Consider the following 16391-nt stretch of genomic DNA (forward strand, 5'->3'; position numbering starts at 1 on the left):
AAAAGAATCATACCACAGTGATATATGCCCATGTTCATATCAGCACAGTTTGTAATAGCTAAAACTTGGAAACAGCCCAAATGCCCATCAACTGGAGACTGGATAAAGAAAATGTGGTTTTTTAATAAAATGGAGTACTACTCAGCCATAAAAAACGAGAAATTAGAGACATTTATAGCTAAGCGGATGCACATTGAGGTGATACTCTTAGGTGAAATAAATCGGACACACATGTGTAAATACCAAATAGTTTCTCTGGTGTGAGAAACTGAAAGTGTAAGTAAGGATTAAAATGTATAATAGGTAATGTGAAATAGGAAGAAAAGGGGGAAAGGGAAAGGAAGTGGGAGGGCTAGGGGAAAGGATAGAAGGGAATGGGATTAGTATGAGAAAATGGAAAAATAGGAACAAAATCTTTGTAAATAGGGAGGAACGGAGGGGTTGAAGGGAGGGCTGGGCAAGGGTGAAAAATAAGAACCAAGAGAGACTATGTAAAGGTGCAAATTTCCAATGATGAATGTCATTATATTGTATACCTAAAATGTACCAATGATTAGAATGAATAATCGATAATGTAAAATAGGATGAAAAGGTCCAAAGGGGTAGGGGTAGTGGGAGGGGCAGGGGAAAGGAAAGAAGGGAAAGGAAAAATGATGAGAAATGGAAAAAATGGAAATAAAGTCTTTGTAAATAGAGAAGGGTGGAGGCTATGAAGTGGGGGCTAGGAATGGGGAAAAAATAAGAACCAAGATGCATTATGTAAAGGTACAATTCCCAATGAGAAATGTAATTGTGTTGTATACCTACAATGTACCAATAAAAGAATTTAATACAAAATAAAAGAAAAGAAGTCCTTAAACAGACCATATTTACAATGCATATAACCTATGACCAGAATATATAAGGAACTCTTGCAGCTCGTTAATAGACAGTCCCATTAAAAAGTAGACACAAGATGATGATAAATAGCCAGTATAGCACAGGGAAAGGTGTGCAACACTAGAATCAGAAAAGGAATAATCAGTACAATAACAAGATTGAGTTATACACTCATTAGGGAGATGAAGTTAAAAGTTTTTAAAGCCTTGTAACTTTTACTTTTTGTGGGATTCTCCCCCTTTGCATTTAATTTGTCACGCCCAATGGATTCATTCTGCTGGGCTTCTTGGGGTTGTGATCCTCATTGTCTTTTCCTAGGATATTGTCTAAAGTTCTTTGGAGTACTGGTTTCAAATTCATGAAGTTCCTAAGGTGCTCTTTATCATGAAAGTATCTTATTTCTCCATCAATTTTGAAAGATAGTTTTGCAGGATACATCAGTCTGGGTTCGAGGTCTGGGCTAGGGCTTGAAATACATCACTCCAAGCTCTTGCTTTGAGGGTTTTCATTGAGAAGTCTGCTGTGATGGGCTTTCCTTTGTATGTGATTTGTTTCTTTTCTCTCACTGCTTGTAGAATTTGGTTTTCTGTTGGGTTTCTGAAATCCTAACTATATGTAGATTTTTTTTTGATCAAGGCTATTTGGAGTCCTATATGCCTCACTTATCTGTATTTCAAGTTGTTTTCCCCTGCTTGAGAAGTTTTCTGCCATCACTTCTGTGAAGAGTTTTTTTATGTCATCTGCACTCTCTCCTGTTTCTTCATTGACTCCAATCAGTCTCATGTTATTCTTTTTTGCATCCTCTAGCAGCTGTTGGATTGATTTTTCGTGTTCCCTTAAAATTTTAAAACAGTTTTTCTTTTCCTGGTCACTAATTGCAATCTTATCTTCTATATCTGAAATTCTGTCCTCACATTGGTTTATTCTGCTGCATAGCCTTTCAGTGGAGTTTTTAATCTCCTGGAAATCTGTTTTATGGATTCCATTTGTTTCCTATGTTGGTATTCCATCACGTTCCTCAGCTCCTCTATTTTTTTATCTGTGTCCTCTCTAGATTTATTAAACATGTCTTGCACTGTGAGCACAGTCTCTCCTGTTATCTGAGAAATTATTTCTCATTTCATTTTTCCCAGATCCTCTTTTGTTGCCAGTTGAGAGAGTCCAGGTGGTTGAGTATCAGATTGTTCCATCTCGTTTGCCTTTGGGTTTTCTTTGGGTGATCTGGAAGTCTGTTCTTAAGGATTGTTTACTTGTCTTCTCATTTCCACAGGGGGAGGGGTGCTTCTGGTGCCCACGAGGCTCACCTCCTCTGCCCTGGGAGTGGTGGAATGGCAGCCAGGGAGCCTCCTCCTGGGTGCTGGGATTGGCTCACCTCCTCTGCCCTGGGAGCGGTGATCAGTTCTAATGTTTATATACTCTACTTTGTAGAGCCTGTATGTGAGTAAATGTGCCTGTGTGTGTATGTGTCCATGATTATGGATACTGATACCTGGAATCATTGAGCTATGCATTATCGTGTGTCCATTGACCATGCAGTGAATAAATTATTAAAACCGTATTCATATTTTAAAAAAAAATATATATATATACATATATATATACTGTTAATGATTGTAAGGTGTAATGGCTAAGATTAACACAATATGAATTTGTTTATATTGTTAAATTTTGCGGGTTTTTTTGTATCTTATTTTCTTAAATGACATCTACCAAATGTAGAATTATTACCTTGTAAATAGTTTAATGCCAAATGCCTTATACTAGAAAGATGGAGAATCCTGACATATGGTGTATAAACAGAGACATCCATAATGCCAAGACAGTCAGTCACAGGGAGGAAGAAAAAAAGGAGAGGAAAAATATGCTACTATCTCTTAAAAGACAGTCTCTGTCCTCTGTGTATTAAAGAAGAGAATCAATAGGGAAAGAAAATAAAAGGTATATGTAGAATGATACATAATTTTGTACTGATTCCTAATGGCCAGTCTTGGTCTTGGAGGTGCGTGCGTGATACAATAAAACTGATTCCTAATTTTCATGTAATTATGGTATTCACTCACCCTTGTGTTAGTGGCAATACTTCTTGTGGATAAGGAAAGCTCTTTGGGGAATAAATTTTATCTCTCTTTTCGTATGTGTGGGGTATGGAATAACAAAGCTTTATTGACCTCACCTTTAAAAGTCTTAAAGACTTTTGTTGGAGAACACCATAACGTATTGTTCCAAACAGTGTATAAGTTTATGGTTACTGGAAGTTGTCCTAGGGGTAATCATGTGTACTTAAAATATCACCAAGAATTATTTTTTCTTGCTGATATCTTTTGCTTTTTTTTATGTGCGTGTGTCTTCTAAGTAATTATAGATGAAAAGTATAAATATAAAGCTCTATGTAGATAATCTTACTACTGTTGTTATTATCAGCAACACTAAATGATTCATCTTTGGTGTTTTCTTACTTCAGGGCAAGATGTTGCCAGGTGTCTGCAGTGTTTTATGTAGAAAGATATTTTTCTTTGCCTGGCTTTTTTTTTTTTTAAACAGGATTCAAAGATTTCTTTATTTGTAGAAAACTCTTGAATTTGTTGTTTGTGGAATGTCTTGGTAAAAATATTCTGTAACATTGTGTAGAGTTTTATCCTTTCAAAGTACTTTCATTAAGATTATTCTAGTTGATCAGTAAGTTTATGAGATATGTGGAAGCATTATAGTCATCCAACAGTTGAAAAGGTTTGGCACAGAAAAGCTATTTAAGTGACTTGTCTTAGATCATACACCTGTTTGGTGGGGAAAAAGAGTTTGGCCTTACTTAGGAGTTTGTTGCTTGGTCTTCTAACTTTTAATAAATAAGTCTTACCTGATTGCCTTGAGCAATCTTAAAATTTCCAGAAATAGTATGAGTCTCAGAATGTATCATTTTAATTCCTTTAGTTTACTTTACTTTATTAATACAGCCACTTTGGAGTAAACTTTGGCAGTATTTGCTAAGGTGTACAATGCCTACACTGTGCCCTGTGCTTCCTTTCTTAGGTGTATACCTAAGAGAAATGTAAGACCCAAATCTAGAAATCTAGACCCAAAATTGTTCAAAGAAAAGCACTACATATAGTTGTCAAATACTGAGATTAACCCAAGTTATAAAGAAGGTAAATTGTAGCATAGTCATACAATGAAAATATTATACAGCTATGAAAAAATTACTGCTGTGTGCAGCAAGAATGACAAATTTCACAAATGTGTTGTTCAGCAAAAGAAGCCAGACAAGAGTAAATAGTATAGATTTTCATTTGTATGAAATCTCTTTGTAAAAGCAAAACTCATATTTGGGGTTAGATTTCCTTTGGGGAAAAGAAAGGATTGTTACTGGGAAGGAGCACAAGGGTGGAGGCTGTAGAAAAATAAGACTGTTCTGATCTCTTACTCTGAACACTAGTTATATAGGTTAGTGGTGTGAAAACTCATCAAGCTACATGTTTATGATTTGTATACTTTCTAAATGTATGTCATATCTCGACTAAAAATATTATATTTTTGAAAATGAAAGGTAAGACTGAGTTTCTATATGTGTGTTCAACCTAAGCATTTTAATTTGTAGATTTGGGAATATAGAGTATTATGGATAACTCTTGTAATGCTAGAAGTAATAGGAGCCTTAGTCCCTAGAGCCATCTATGTTTTATGAAACCTATGAAAAAAAATTAATCATTTATATTCTTCAAATACATACTTCTTTTTAAATCCCCTTGTTCCAAGAAGTGTGATATTTTTGCTCCTAAACTTAAGAAATCATTTTTTCCAAATGAAAAAATGAATGTCTGTTTGACTCCGCAGCTTGGAAAATGCTGCAGCAATAGTATATACATGACCCAAAAGTTGCTCTATCAAAATCATATTGTTTATCTGTCTTTGGGCTATTAAGACTATCTCTGCTTAAAATTAAGATCAATTATTTTGTTTTGCCTATCTTGATTTTTGGCCATGTACATCAGTTTTCTTCCTTACTACAGGCACATTTTATTTTTATTTCATAGAGACATCTTATATTTTTCTGCTGGAAATGATATACACTCTTAAGCTCACCCATTTATTTATATTAATGTAGCTTTCTTTGGAAAGTAAAAAGTATATTAACAGAGGGATTCAGCCTGAGTTGCTTTTAACATGAGTTGTGTCTTAAGTTCTAAACATGACTACTTCTGATCCCTTGATAGGTCCATCTAATCCCAAGATTTTTGCCTTTCTCAGTACAACTAGTATGTGACATTTTTGTGGTTCTCCTTTGAGAAGAACAAAGTGGAAGAAGGAAGAAAGAAATAAAGTCATATCTAAGCAAAAAAGAAAAGTCAGAATGGATGAGACTACTGTATAGTCCATGTTGTGAGTTCATCGGTAATATGTACTAGATCACAGACTAGGTTTAAGGTCTGCTTTTGTTATTTAGTGGGGGTTTTTTGTTTGTTTTTTGCTTTTTGTTTTTGGTACCAGGGATTGAACTCAGGACCTTGCATTTGCGAGGCAGGCAGTGGAACCACTGAGCTAAATCCCTGGCCCCAGGTCTGCCTTCATTATTAACTGCCATGTTGCTATACTGCTACCAGAAGAGGATGTGATTAAGAAATAGGAGCCCCAAGTTCATTTATTTTTTTCCCCAGCACTTTTTTTTGAGACAGCATCTTACTAAGTTGCCTAGGTTGAAGTTGAACTTGTGATCCTCCTGTCTCAGCCTCCTAGTGCTGGAATTAGAGGCATGTGCCACCACATTGAGCTCCAACTTCAATTCTTGCCAGTAAGCTTTGGAATCCAGGGCAATCTTTCTTCTTAGCCTTAGTTTCCTCTTCTGTAGAACAACAGTCTATGTGGGCTGCGTTGTCACCTTCAACAGCTTTAGTGAAGATAAAAAAATGAGTCTTAGTTACTTTCTAGTTGCTGGAACACAACACCCAACACCCACAGTTTAAAGAAGGAAAGGTTTTGTGGCTCACTTTTTGTAGAAGTTTCAGCCCATGGTCAACAGGCTCCAAGGCAGGGCAGCATGGAAGAGGAGAAACAGCTTATGCCATGACAAGCAGAAAGCAGAGTGGGATCCAAGGAGGAAGAGGGATATATATATATTTTTATACCTCTCCTTGTAGGCCTTGCCCACAGTGACCCACCTCTTCCCACCAGGCTTCCCCTCCCAACATCACACCCAGCTATAAACCCATCAGTGGACTAATCCAGTGATGAGTATCTCACACCCACAATTCAGTCTCCTTCCAAAAGTCCCACTTAGGAGTGCGTGAGACTTTGGAGGACATTTTATTTTTAAACCATAACAAATGTCTAAGGACTTTGTGATCTGTGGATTACTACTAAAAATGTGAATCATTACCTTCAAAATTATATGTTGCCTTTTTAGACAAATGTGGTCTGAAGTACCAAGGATCTGAACCAGTGGTTCAATCAGGGCTGAAAAGTATTGAGTCTAAATCATTGAAAGATGCCTCAAAATGCATATATTGAAATCTTTCCATCCTACCCCCACTCCTAATCAAAATCTTTGGGAGAGTAAGTTTATTTGCAAGCATTCTTGCAGTGTGTGTGTATATAATTAAGATACTACTACAACCCCATTAGGAGCCAGTGATCTAAATCCAGATTGCTTCACAATCTGAAGTGCTTCACAACTCCGAAGTGTTAGTTTGGCTTATGTCAAATGTGGATCAGGTTTTACTGACATATATGAGGAATACAACAGAGGGAACTGGAAAAGTTGGTGAATGTAAGTAGTACCATGCATGAATACTAAGTGTTAGTGAACATTAACTACCAGGTTGACATCAAACAAAAGCAGGCATTAAGTCTCAAGATACCACCTGCTAAATTTTTCCTGTAGGGTAGAGTTTTGGATTTTGGGGTGTGTGTGTGTGTGTCTCTCTCTGTGTGTGTGTGTGTGTGTGTGTGTGTGTGTGTGTGTGTATGTATTGCTGGAGATTGAACCAGGTCCTTGAGCATACTAATAAAGCTATACCTCTACCCCAGAGGACAGAAATTCTTAAATTAGAGCAGTGCAAGTTGAAAGAAAAGACCTTGAATATTTTACTAATAATTCTAACAAGTAGATTGAACTTTATTAGAAAAGTTAAGAATAGAAATGAGAATATTTACACAGCTCATGTTTAAGTATTTTTACATGTACACTTATTGAATAGTTTGAGTAGAAAGTTCAAACTTTGAAAATAAGCCAAAGCTTCATTTAATACGTATGTTGGAAGATTTTGGTATAAACTTAAGCCAGTAGTTTAAAAGACTTGCGATCCTGTCTCATACGTGATATAATAATAGCTCACTGTTTAAAAAAAGTAAGTGCAGCCAGGTGGTAGGTACATGCCCATAATTCCAGTACTCTGAGAGGCTGATACAGGAGGATTACAAATTCCAGCCCAGCCTGGGCAATTTAGCAACTTAGTGAGACCTTGTCTCAAAATTAAAAATAAAAAAAAGAGCTGAGGGTATAGCTCAGTGTGAAGGCCCTGGGTTCAGTCCCCAGTATGAGGGGGATAAATCCCTGTCCTGGTCAAGAACCTAAAAGCCTCTGACTAGGCAGTGTAGAAGTCCTAGTTATCATGACATTCTGGTCTGTGAGGCTAAATATGCTAAATAGCAATTAGAATAGTTTGTTAAAGGTCAGGCCCTTATCAATGAGATGAAATAACTGTCATCAGGGGAAATTTATAGGAAAGTTGTCAATAAAACAGACCTCGTGATTAAAAAGCCCAGTGGTACAAGGGCACAGAGCCAAAATAATCTGACCTACAGGGCAACACTTTGTTGTAATACAGATGGTTGCAATGTTTGCCTTCACTCATCGTAGAAATATTAAGTTATAATTTGTCTGCAGGCAGCCCTCCATATAAGGTTAGACTTAAAGCCTTTTTTTCATACAAATAGTAGCTTGGTACCCAAGGTAAGAAAAACCTCATTTTTTAAATATCGTAACTTTCTGTGCATTGGGTTAATTTTCTTTTGTTCTCAGTGCTTACTCACTACTTCTTTACCTTATTGTGTTGGTTTGTAGTCCAAAAAGAGGGAACAGAAAAAATATCTTGGTACTTTGCATCATTTTAATATCTAATGACAAAGGACTTTCATTTGCTTTTCACAGGAGCAGTACTAGGTGCTATTTGTGTTTCCTTCATCTTTCAAATAAGAGAAGGCAATGGAGAAAATTTAAGTAGAGGGCAGTGTGGGTGCAAGGAAATGTTCTCAGTCCTGCTTGATGACTGACGATGAGGAAGGTGTGGTTGGTTGTGAAAGAGTTGATCAGTATGAGTAGGAGTTGCTCTACACTTGGGTTTTTTTTTGGGGGGGGTGCTGACTCTTAGAATAAGAAACATTTATATTCTTTCTCAGTAACATGTGCACAGAACTTTTTTTCCCACAAAATACTTAGCTTTACTATGTGTGATACAGTACAAATTTTCTATTCCATTCTGTTTTCTTTAAAAATACATATATAGCCGTAGTCCACTCATAATTTCAGGATACACTGAATTAAACAGTGCTCCTTCCAGTTTATAAAGAACTTTCACGTATTTTTATTTAATTTGTTCCCCATAATAACCTTGAGAGGAAGATAAAAGGAGATACATATTGCCTTTAAACAGATGAAGAAACTGACATTTAAAGAAGAAAGCCTCTTGTCTTAAGTTTATATTCACAATTACAAATAAGATGAATTTTTCTGCTAGATCAGTGTGAAAGAGCTAAGCTAACTGACCTCAAAAATGTAGGCAAGAGACAATGATTATTATGAAATTGAGAATTAAAGGAAAAATCCAAATATAGCTTGAAAAAGTTATTTTTGTGTTGATAGCCATACATAAGCACCCTAAAGTATAGTTCTTTCTTTGTTAAGGTAGTGTTTTGTTTATGTTGTAAAATTCCAGCCCATTTACCCAGCAAGGCCAGGGTATAAAATTGCCCTTATGCTCTGTCATGGCCATGATAATTGTTGCCAGTCATCTTCTCTTTGGAAGGAACTGAATCACAAAAGCATTTTTCATTGTTTAATGTTCAAATCTGAAAATACTGATATTTGAACTTCAGAAACATTTAAAATAAGAGATGTCAGCAGGTATTTTGTCAATTGTGAATTGGTATGGATGGATCAGAATCTTCCTTTTTGGAATAGCTTATTCTTTATTTTCATCGATAAACTTTTATTGATATTAACTTTAAGGGGTTCTTACCCCTTTGAAAGTGATTAAACACATAAGTGTTGGGCCGGGGATTTAGCTCAGTGGTTCTGCCGCCTGCCTCACAAGTGCAAGGTCCTGAGTTCGCTCTCTGGTACCCCCTCCCCTAAAGTGTTGCCCCAAATTTCACTCTGAATAGACTGTGGATCATCAATATTAGTATGAAATACAAACAGGAGGAAGTGAGTACTTAACTGTATTTGTTTACAAGTAAACTATAAAATCTCAAATTTGTACTTTTCTTATCTCCTATAATTTTGCCCAAATATTTTTTTTTGGGGGGGGTTACAGGGTATCAAACTCATGACCTTGTGCTTGTGAGGCAGGCACAGTGCCACTGAGATAAATCCTTTGCCCAAACATTTGCTTCTTTAATCAAGAAAAGTTTGATACATATTTTGTTTTTTTAAAACAATGCTTTTTTGTAAAATGTGTTAGCTTAAGATTGTGTTGATATTTTTGCCATTGAGATTTTACTTCATTCTAGAGAATTTTAGTAATATGAATATAATTAGGAAAAGACTGAAAATGAAGAGCTACATACTATCATCATTTATGCATTTTCTCCACTAGCAATCTGGGATTCATTTACGTTGTCTCCATACTTATACACAGTTGACTGTCAAGTTCTTGTAGTTGTACTATAAGAATCTCTTTCTAACATGTACATATTTCTTTATTGAACTCTATAAAGCCAACTGTCTATTAGACATCCTTACTTGGATTTTAGTGGGTGTCAAGACATACAAATTCAAACTAGAGATTTGTGTCTCTCAAGTATGTTCTTTCCATGTTCTTTCTCTTCCAGAAAATGATATTTCCATCCTTTGAGTTGCTCAATAATAATCTTGGTGATACCTTTGACTTCTGTCATGTTTATATTCCACTACAGTTCATCAGTAAATCCTACTGACTTTACGTTAAAATAGATCTAAAATATTTGGTGTAGTCCAGCTAAAGTCTGAAATTTAGTTAATAGTAATATGCCAATGTCGGTCTCTTAGTTTTGGTAAATATACCATGAAATGTTAGAAATAGAAAAAAACTGATTGAAGGAGTACATGGTAACTCTGTATCATGATGGAAATTGTTTATAAATCTAAAGTCACTAAAAAAAGCATTTAAAAAACTAGATCTAGAATCCAAATACTTTATCATATCCCCATGACTATCACTTTGATCAAAGTCATCATCTTCTCTAACATGGATTATTAATTGTAAGAGCCTTCAAATCTAGTCTCCTTTCTCTTTCTTGCCTCTTTCCTTTATTTTTAACAGAGTAGATAGAATGAGTCTTAAAAGGCACAAATCATTCTTCTGCCCAGATCCCAATCCTCAGAGGACTTCCCATCTTAATCACAATAAAAGCTACAAAGTCCTATGTTCATCAGATCCTTCTCTAATCTTACTTTCCACTGTTTTCCCAATTAACTCACTTAACTTGAGGCTACCTGATTATTCCTCAAATACAACTCAGCAGATTTTGGCCTTTGCCCTGGGTACTACCAGATAGATACGCGATTTGTTTCCTTATTCCCTTTCAATTTCTAGTAAAATATCATTTTACTAGTGAATCTTTCACTGATCACTCAATGCAAAATAACAACTTCCTTCATGCCTCAATGCAGTTTTCTCTTACATACTTTTCTCTATTGAGACAATATTTAAATCATATTAATTTATTGTTGTTTGACCTCTCCCCCAATGGGGAACCCCATGACTATCACTAGCTAGGCTGATACCCAGCAAATAGTAGATATGCAATATTGGAGTTGTAAAACAAGAACTGCTTGATGTGGTTACTTTATTTCACTGTAACATTTCCATAGCAATGATATAGCAGGATTCAGTATGCTGTTTATTAGATGGCACAATAACTTTTGGGATGACTCAGAGTCCTTTTGGAGGAAGAACAGTAAAACAAGATGACAGGATGTTGGGGGGAGGGTAGAAATATAGACAATTTATTCATAAACTGGAATATACCTCCCCATAGAAAAGTTGTTAGGCACCATGGTTGATTTCCATTATTAAAGTATCATACAAATTGGGCACTTTGGAGAATGAAAGGAGATATAAGAAATAATTTCACCAGGACAACTGGTCCTGGGCAAACACAAGCCATAGATCACCTTAATTATGTAATTCAAGGAAGCCTTTGCCTTAACCTATGGCAAAGGTCATTTTGGTCTCTGCTAGAGGCTTGGAACTCTGAAATATGTAAGGTCGGGCTGGTAGAAAATAACTGTTACAATGCTTTACTATGTTTCATCCATCTTCTTTACTTTCCAGCATAGTCTACTCTACTGGTCACATTAGCACTGAGAAAAGAAGCCAGTATTTTCCTCTACAGTTTTAGAATTTAGAATAAATTTCAGCTTTCCTTCTCTTTTGTCTGTTCATCTGCCCACATCCCCAAGTTTATGTTCCTCTTTATTAGTCCTATGAGTTCAAAAAGGCAAAAAGTTAAGCTTTGGTGGGGTGTCTCCCCCTTGTTTACGTATAAAGGAATTTCCATGAAGTGTTAAGAATCTTGTTTACAAATGATTGCACTGCTGCAGTGATTTACTAAAATGATATCCTTTGCAGCATTCTGAATTTGCCGAGTTAACTATTTTACAGTTATTTTGATTTTTTTCTTCTGTACTGTGTATTCTTTGAAACTCATCTTGTCAATTGTTCCCTGTGAACACCAAACATGGAATAATGTTATATCAACAAGGTAAATCACAGATGCATAAAAGAGATTGATGACTAATTGCAATCAAATTTAACTTAATTTTATATAATTGATTTTTCCATTAAGGGCCTATTTGCGTTGATTATCTTTTAAGATCATTGTGTTCTATTTTAGTGTCTGTAAAACAGGCAATTTCTTTTCTGTTTGGCTCTTTCAGAGAAAAGCAAATTGGTATAAGCATAAAATACTCAAGCAAACATTCCTCATACTCTTAAAATTAGCACTTATATAAGTTAGCATAGGGGGTAGAAGAAGGGGAGGTGTAGCATATAAAAAGTATTTTGAGTTGTACACAATCAGGGACATTTTGAAATAATATTTTCCCTGGGTTTAGACAGCTTTAGTTTGCAAAACAAACTTGTTTTGACAGCAAAAATATGAGTCCATTTTATTTGTGTGCAAGCTTCTCAACTGACTTCTATTTCTGACACCATTATTATTCTGTTTCTCTTAGAAGAGCTTTTGAATTAATTGTGGTGCTATGTGGTATATGTGTACTTGAAGTTTTGGAAATATTTGGCAACATTTCTCTATGAGTGCTCTGAGTACTAATAGTATGTTTTCTTAAAAATATGGATGCTAATTTCTTTCAACTGCTTCCCTCCGATTTCTCTTTCAGTCATTCTCTTGCTCTTTCATTCTCATTCTTCCACCTTCCCATCTCTTCTGCTTCCATATTATTACAAAGGCTTCTGAAAAACTAGAAACTTCCCTTAAATAGGGGGCTATACTATGATTTGAGAGCAGGAGGAGCTACTGCTCAGAAGGAGGCCTGAAATGTAATCTGCATGCAAATGTTTGTAGAATAAACATCATGGGCCTAATTCATAATTCTTTATAACTCTCATGAATCTGTAGAAGGTTAGCAGTACATTTAGCATTGCCATTTTGTGTTAGCAGAATTTTATGATATTTAAATTGGAACTAAGTACCATTTTTTAAGAGTAGAAAATTAAGCTATCATGTATTGTTTTAAAAAGACAGAGGAGGATGTCTTAACTGTCTGAAGGTCAAATTTGAGGAAAATTTCCTCTTTGTTCCTGAATAGCATATTGATCAAGAAGGAGCATGTTGTCTCAGTACCCATGGGAAGAAAAACTCTTTTCTTTCTTCATTTTCACTCACAAGTTTAGATCTCCAGACTTCTTATGCCTGATAGTTCAGAGAAGTTTGTGTTTTGTTTTATTTTTGTTTTTGTTTTGTTTTGTTTTGTTTTGTTTTGTTTTTATCCTTCTGATTGACTGACTGGACATCTTCTTTATACAGGAGTAAACCTTCTCCCAGTCAAAGGTTACCTTTGTTGTATGAGGTTGTCTTGGATATTGGACCAGGAAACCTTTCATTCTCTTGAGAACATTTCCTCTTGAACAGAGTGTTTTTTGCTGTGGATCTTCTTCTCTCATTTTCTCTTAAAGAATCTGAAACTCCTTCATAAAACGTCTTCTCAGAGAAATTAAAAGTTAAATTGGCCAAGAAAGAAAACCCAAATTTAAGGCCTCTGACATACACATTGCCTGTGGATTTTGTTTGACTTCTAACAACCCTTAAATGTTTCATTCGTACAAAGCTGTCTTGTAGGAAAGTTAAGTTGTTGTTATAATTTATCAAAACACAGACTGTATAGCATCAATCCATGAATGAAATGACATTGTTAGTCTTTCATCCTTCTAGGAATTTCGTTGGATTAAGTAGTACATAAACTTGTTTTACCTAACTCCAAAGGGTCTATTTCTGTGGGTACTTTTAGCTACTCCCTGTGGGTGTGCTTACTTGACATGAAGGATGCAGTCTATTTAATTTGCAAGCTAGTTGAGGGTCAGAAGGCATATTGCTTTATGATAGCATTTTCACAAATCTGGGGTGAGGGGGGTAAATCTACAGCATTTTATATCCACAGACATACAGAAAAATCAATGATTCACCTAAGACCACAGAATTTATGGGGAGGGTACTCAGTCTGATGAAGATTAAACATTGGCTAATGGAAGAACTTTATGACAATTAGAACTGCTGAGAAATGGAATGTGCTCTCTTGAGGGAGATGCATTGGATGCTCTCTGCTTTCAGATGCCATTTCTGTGGAAGCAAGGAATTTCTGCCCACACTGGGAGTATGTATGAGGCAGATTCCAAAACCTTTTAGGATACTCAGGAGCCCATACTTCTGCAATATTTACTTGAGAGTAATTGGAAGAGGCAAACAACATGTTATCATCTAGCAGAGAACTAGCTGTTAGCATGACAGTTGTTTTGAGAGTAAGTACTATGAAATGTCAGGAAGTACTTAAAGATAATTTTATTGCCTTAGTAGCTAAACCTTTCTAACATCCTGACAAATCCATCCTTACGAGATAACTCAAAAGTTAATTTCAGCCGGACTTTTTTAAACTATTGAAGCCAGAATGATGAGCCTGGAATTAATGAAGTGTTGTGTTACTTCACCTGAGTGCCATTGTTGGTGGCAACAGAGCAGTGTGTGTAAAGAAGATTGGCTCTAAAATCAGACTGTCTGACTTTGAATTCTTGCACAAGACAGTGAACCGCCCCCCCAAGTTTCTTTCCAAAAAGAAAACAGTTTCGTAGCACTGTTTGCATAAAGTTAAACAACTGATAAAATGTGGTTATTGAGTCAGGAAGGGGTTATAAGACAGTAAGTATTGCTCATTGCAAGAAATAACACTAAACTGAGAAAGGACATACAGATTCTATGTTGACTTCATAGCCATATATGACGTTTTAATTCTGTTTAAAGGAAATGACTGGCTAATTTGAGCCAGTCTGTGCTGGCTGTCTGTTGACATGTAATTATTTTCTAAAGTTCTAGTACATGTATTTTATAAAAATTAGACTTCATGTATCTTAGGTCATTGTTTCTACTGAAAATTTGAGTCATGATTTCAAATTGCAGATTCTGATAGAAACCAGAGGGGTCAGTGTGTCACAAGCTCTTGACATTTGAAAGTACAGTACTTATAATTCCATTTTTAGAACTCTCTGTGGCCTCTTTTTTATCACTATAGAAGAACAGTTTCATAGACTGTAAACTCAGAAGGGTCTTGTTAAGCAAGATATTTGTTGTTTGAGTTTTGAAGCTCTCATTTGAATGCTTCTTACAGCTGCTGATGTGATAAGTGCACAGATGGAGAGTGCTGCCTGTGATATTCAAGAGTTCCTCCAAAGTAAATGACCAGGTGTCCAGTGGAGCAATTAGTAAAAGGGAGGGCCTTTATCTCTACCGGGAGAATATAGAGCTAACATCTCGCCTGGCATTAATTATAACAGCAACAGTGAGGTCTGCATTGACCTCCCAGCTCTGGCAACACCTTCACAGGACATGACTCTTTCTGGTACCTTCTCACTGCTAACCTTTTTTTTCTTTCCTTAAATTCTTTTGTGAGTACATTTTAGGTATACAATATGTTTACATTTATCATTAGATGCTTGTACCTGTACATGATGTATCTTGGTTCTTATTTTTTCCCCATTTCCTGACCTGCCTTCACCCCCTCCACTCTTCCCTATTTTCAAAGACTTTGTTTCCATTTTTTCCTACTCTCATAATTTTTCCTTTCCCTTCTTTCCTTTCCTTTCCCCTTCCCTTCCCACTTCCCCTACCCCTTTGGACATTTTCTTCCTATTTCAAATTATCAGTTATTCATTTTAATAATTTTAATCCTTATTTACACTTTCAGTTTCTCACACCAGAGAAACTATTCAGAATTTACACTTGTGGGTCCTGTTTATTTCACTTGAGTATGGCCTCAGTATGCATCCATTTAGCTATAGATGTCTCTAGTTTGTCATTCTTTATGGCTGAGTAGTACTCCATTTTATAAAAAAACCTCACATCTTCTTTATCCAGTTTCCAGCTGTTGGGCACTTGGGCTGTTTCCAAGGTTTAGCTATTACAAACTGTGCTGCTATAAACATGGGTGCACATATATCACCGTGGTATGATTCTTTTAGTTCTTTTGGAAGATACCCAGCAGGAGAATAGCTGGGTCAAATGGGACCTCTAGTCCTAGTTCTTTGAGGTATCTCCATACTGATTTCCACAGTGGTTGTACCAGTCTGCACTCCCACCAACAATGGAGAAGGGTTCCTTTCTCCCCACAATACCACCAACATTTCTTATTGGTTGAATTCTTGATAGCAGCCATTGTTCTGAGGTGAGGTGGAATCTCAGTGTTGTTTTCATCTGCATCTCTCCAATGACCAGTGATGTTGTACATTGTTTCATATGTTTATTTGCTGCTTTTACTTCTTTGTCTGAGAGATGTATGTTCATTTCAGATGTCCATTTTTTGAATTGGGTCTTTGAATTTGGGGGGTCTGATTTTTTTCAGTTCTTTATATTTTCTAGGTAGTAGTCCTTTGTCTGAAGTACAGCTGCTAAAAAATTTTTCCCACATTGTAAGTTGTCTCTTAGCTCTGTTGGAGGTTTCTCTTGCAGTAAAGAAGCTTCTTAATAAGATGAGATCCCAGTTGTTGATTCTTTGTGCTAGTTCCTGTGCTACTGAGGTTTTGTTCATAAAGTCT

At 36.0% G+C, this 16391-nt stretch overlaps 1 protein-coding gene across 1 annotated transcript in view; it reads left to right on the top strand.

Moving 5' to 3' along the window:
• The window catches only part of Ddx10 (DEAD-box helicase 10), a 359979-nt gene that overhangs the window by 232981 nt on the left and 110607 nt on the right, over positions 1-16391 (top strand). The window lies entirely within an intron of this gene.

The sequence above is a fragment of the Heterocephalus glaber genome, unplaced genomic scaffold (genome assembly GCF_053883595.1).
Source record: "Heterocephalus glaber isolate CG9 unplaced genomic scaffold, H.glaber_assembly_v1.0 deba00001429, whole genome shotgun sequence".
Taxonomy (NCBI): domain Eukaryota; kingdom Metazoa; phylum Chordata; class Mammalia; order Rodentia; family Bathyergidae; genus Heterocephalus; species Heterocephalus glaber.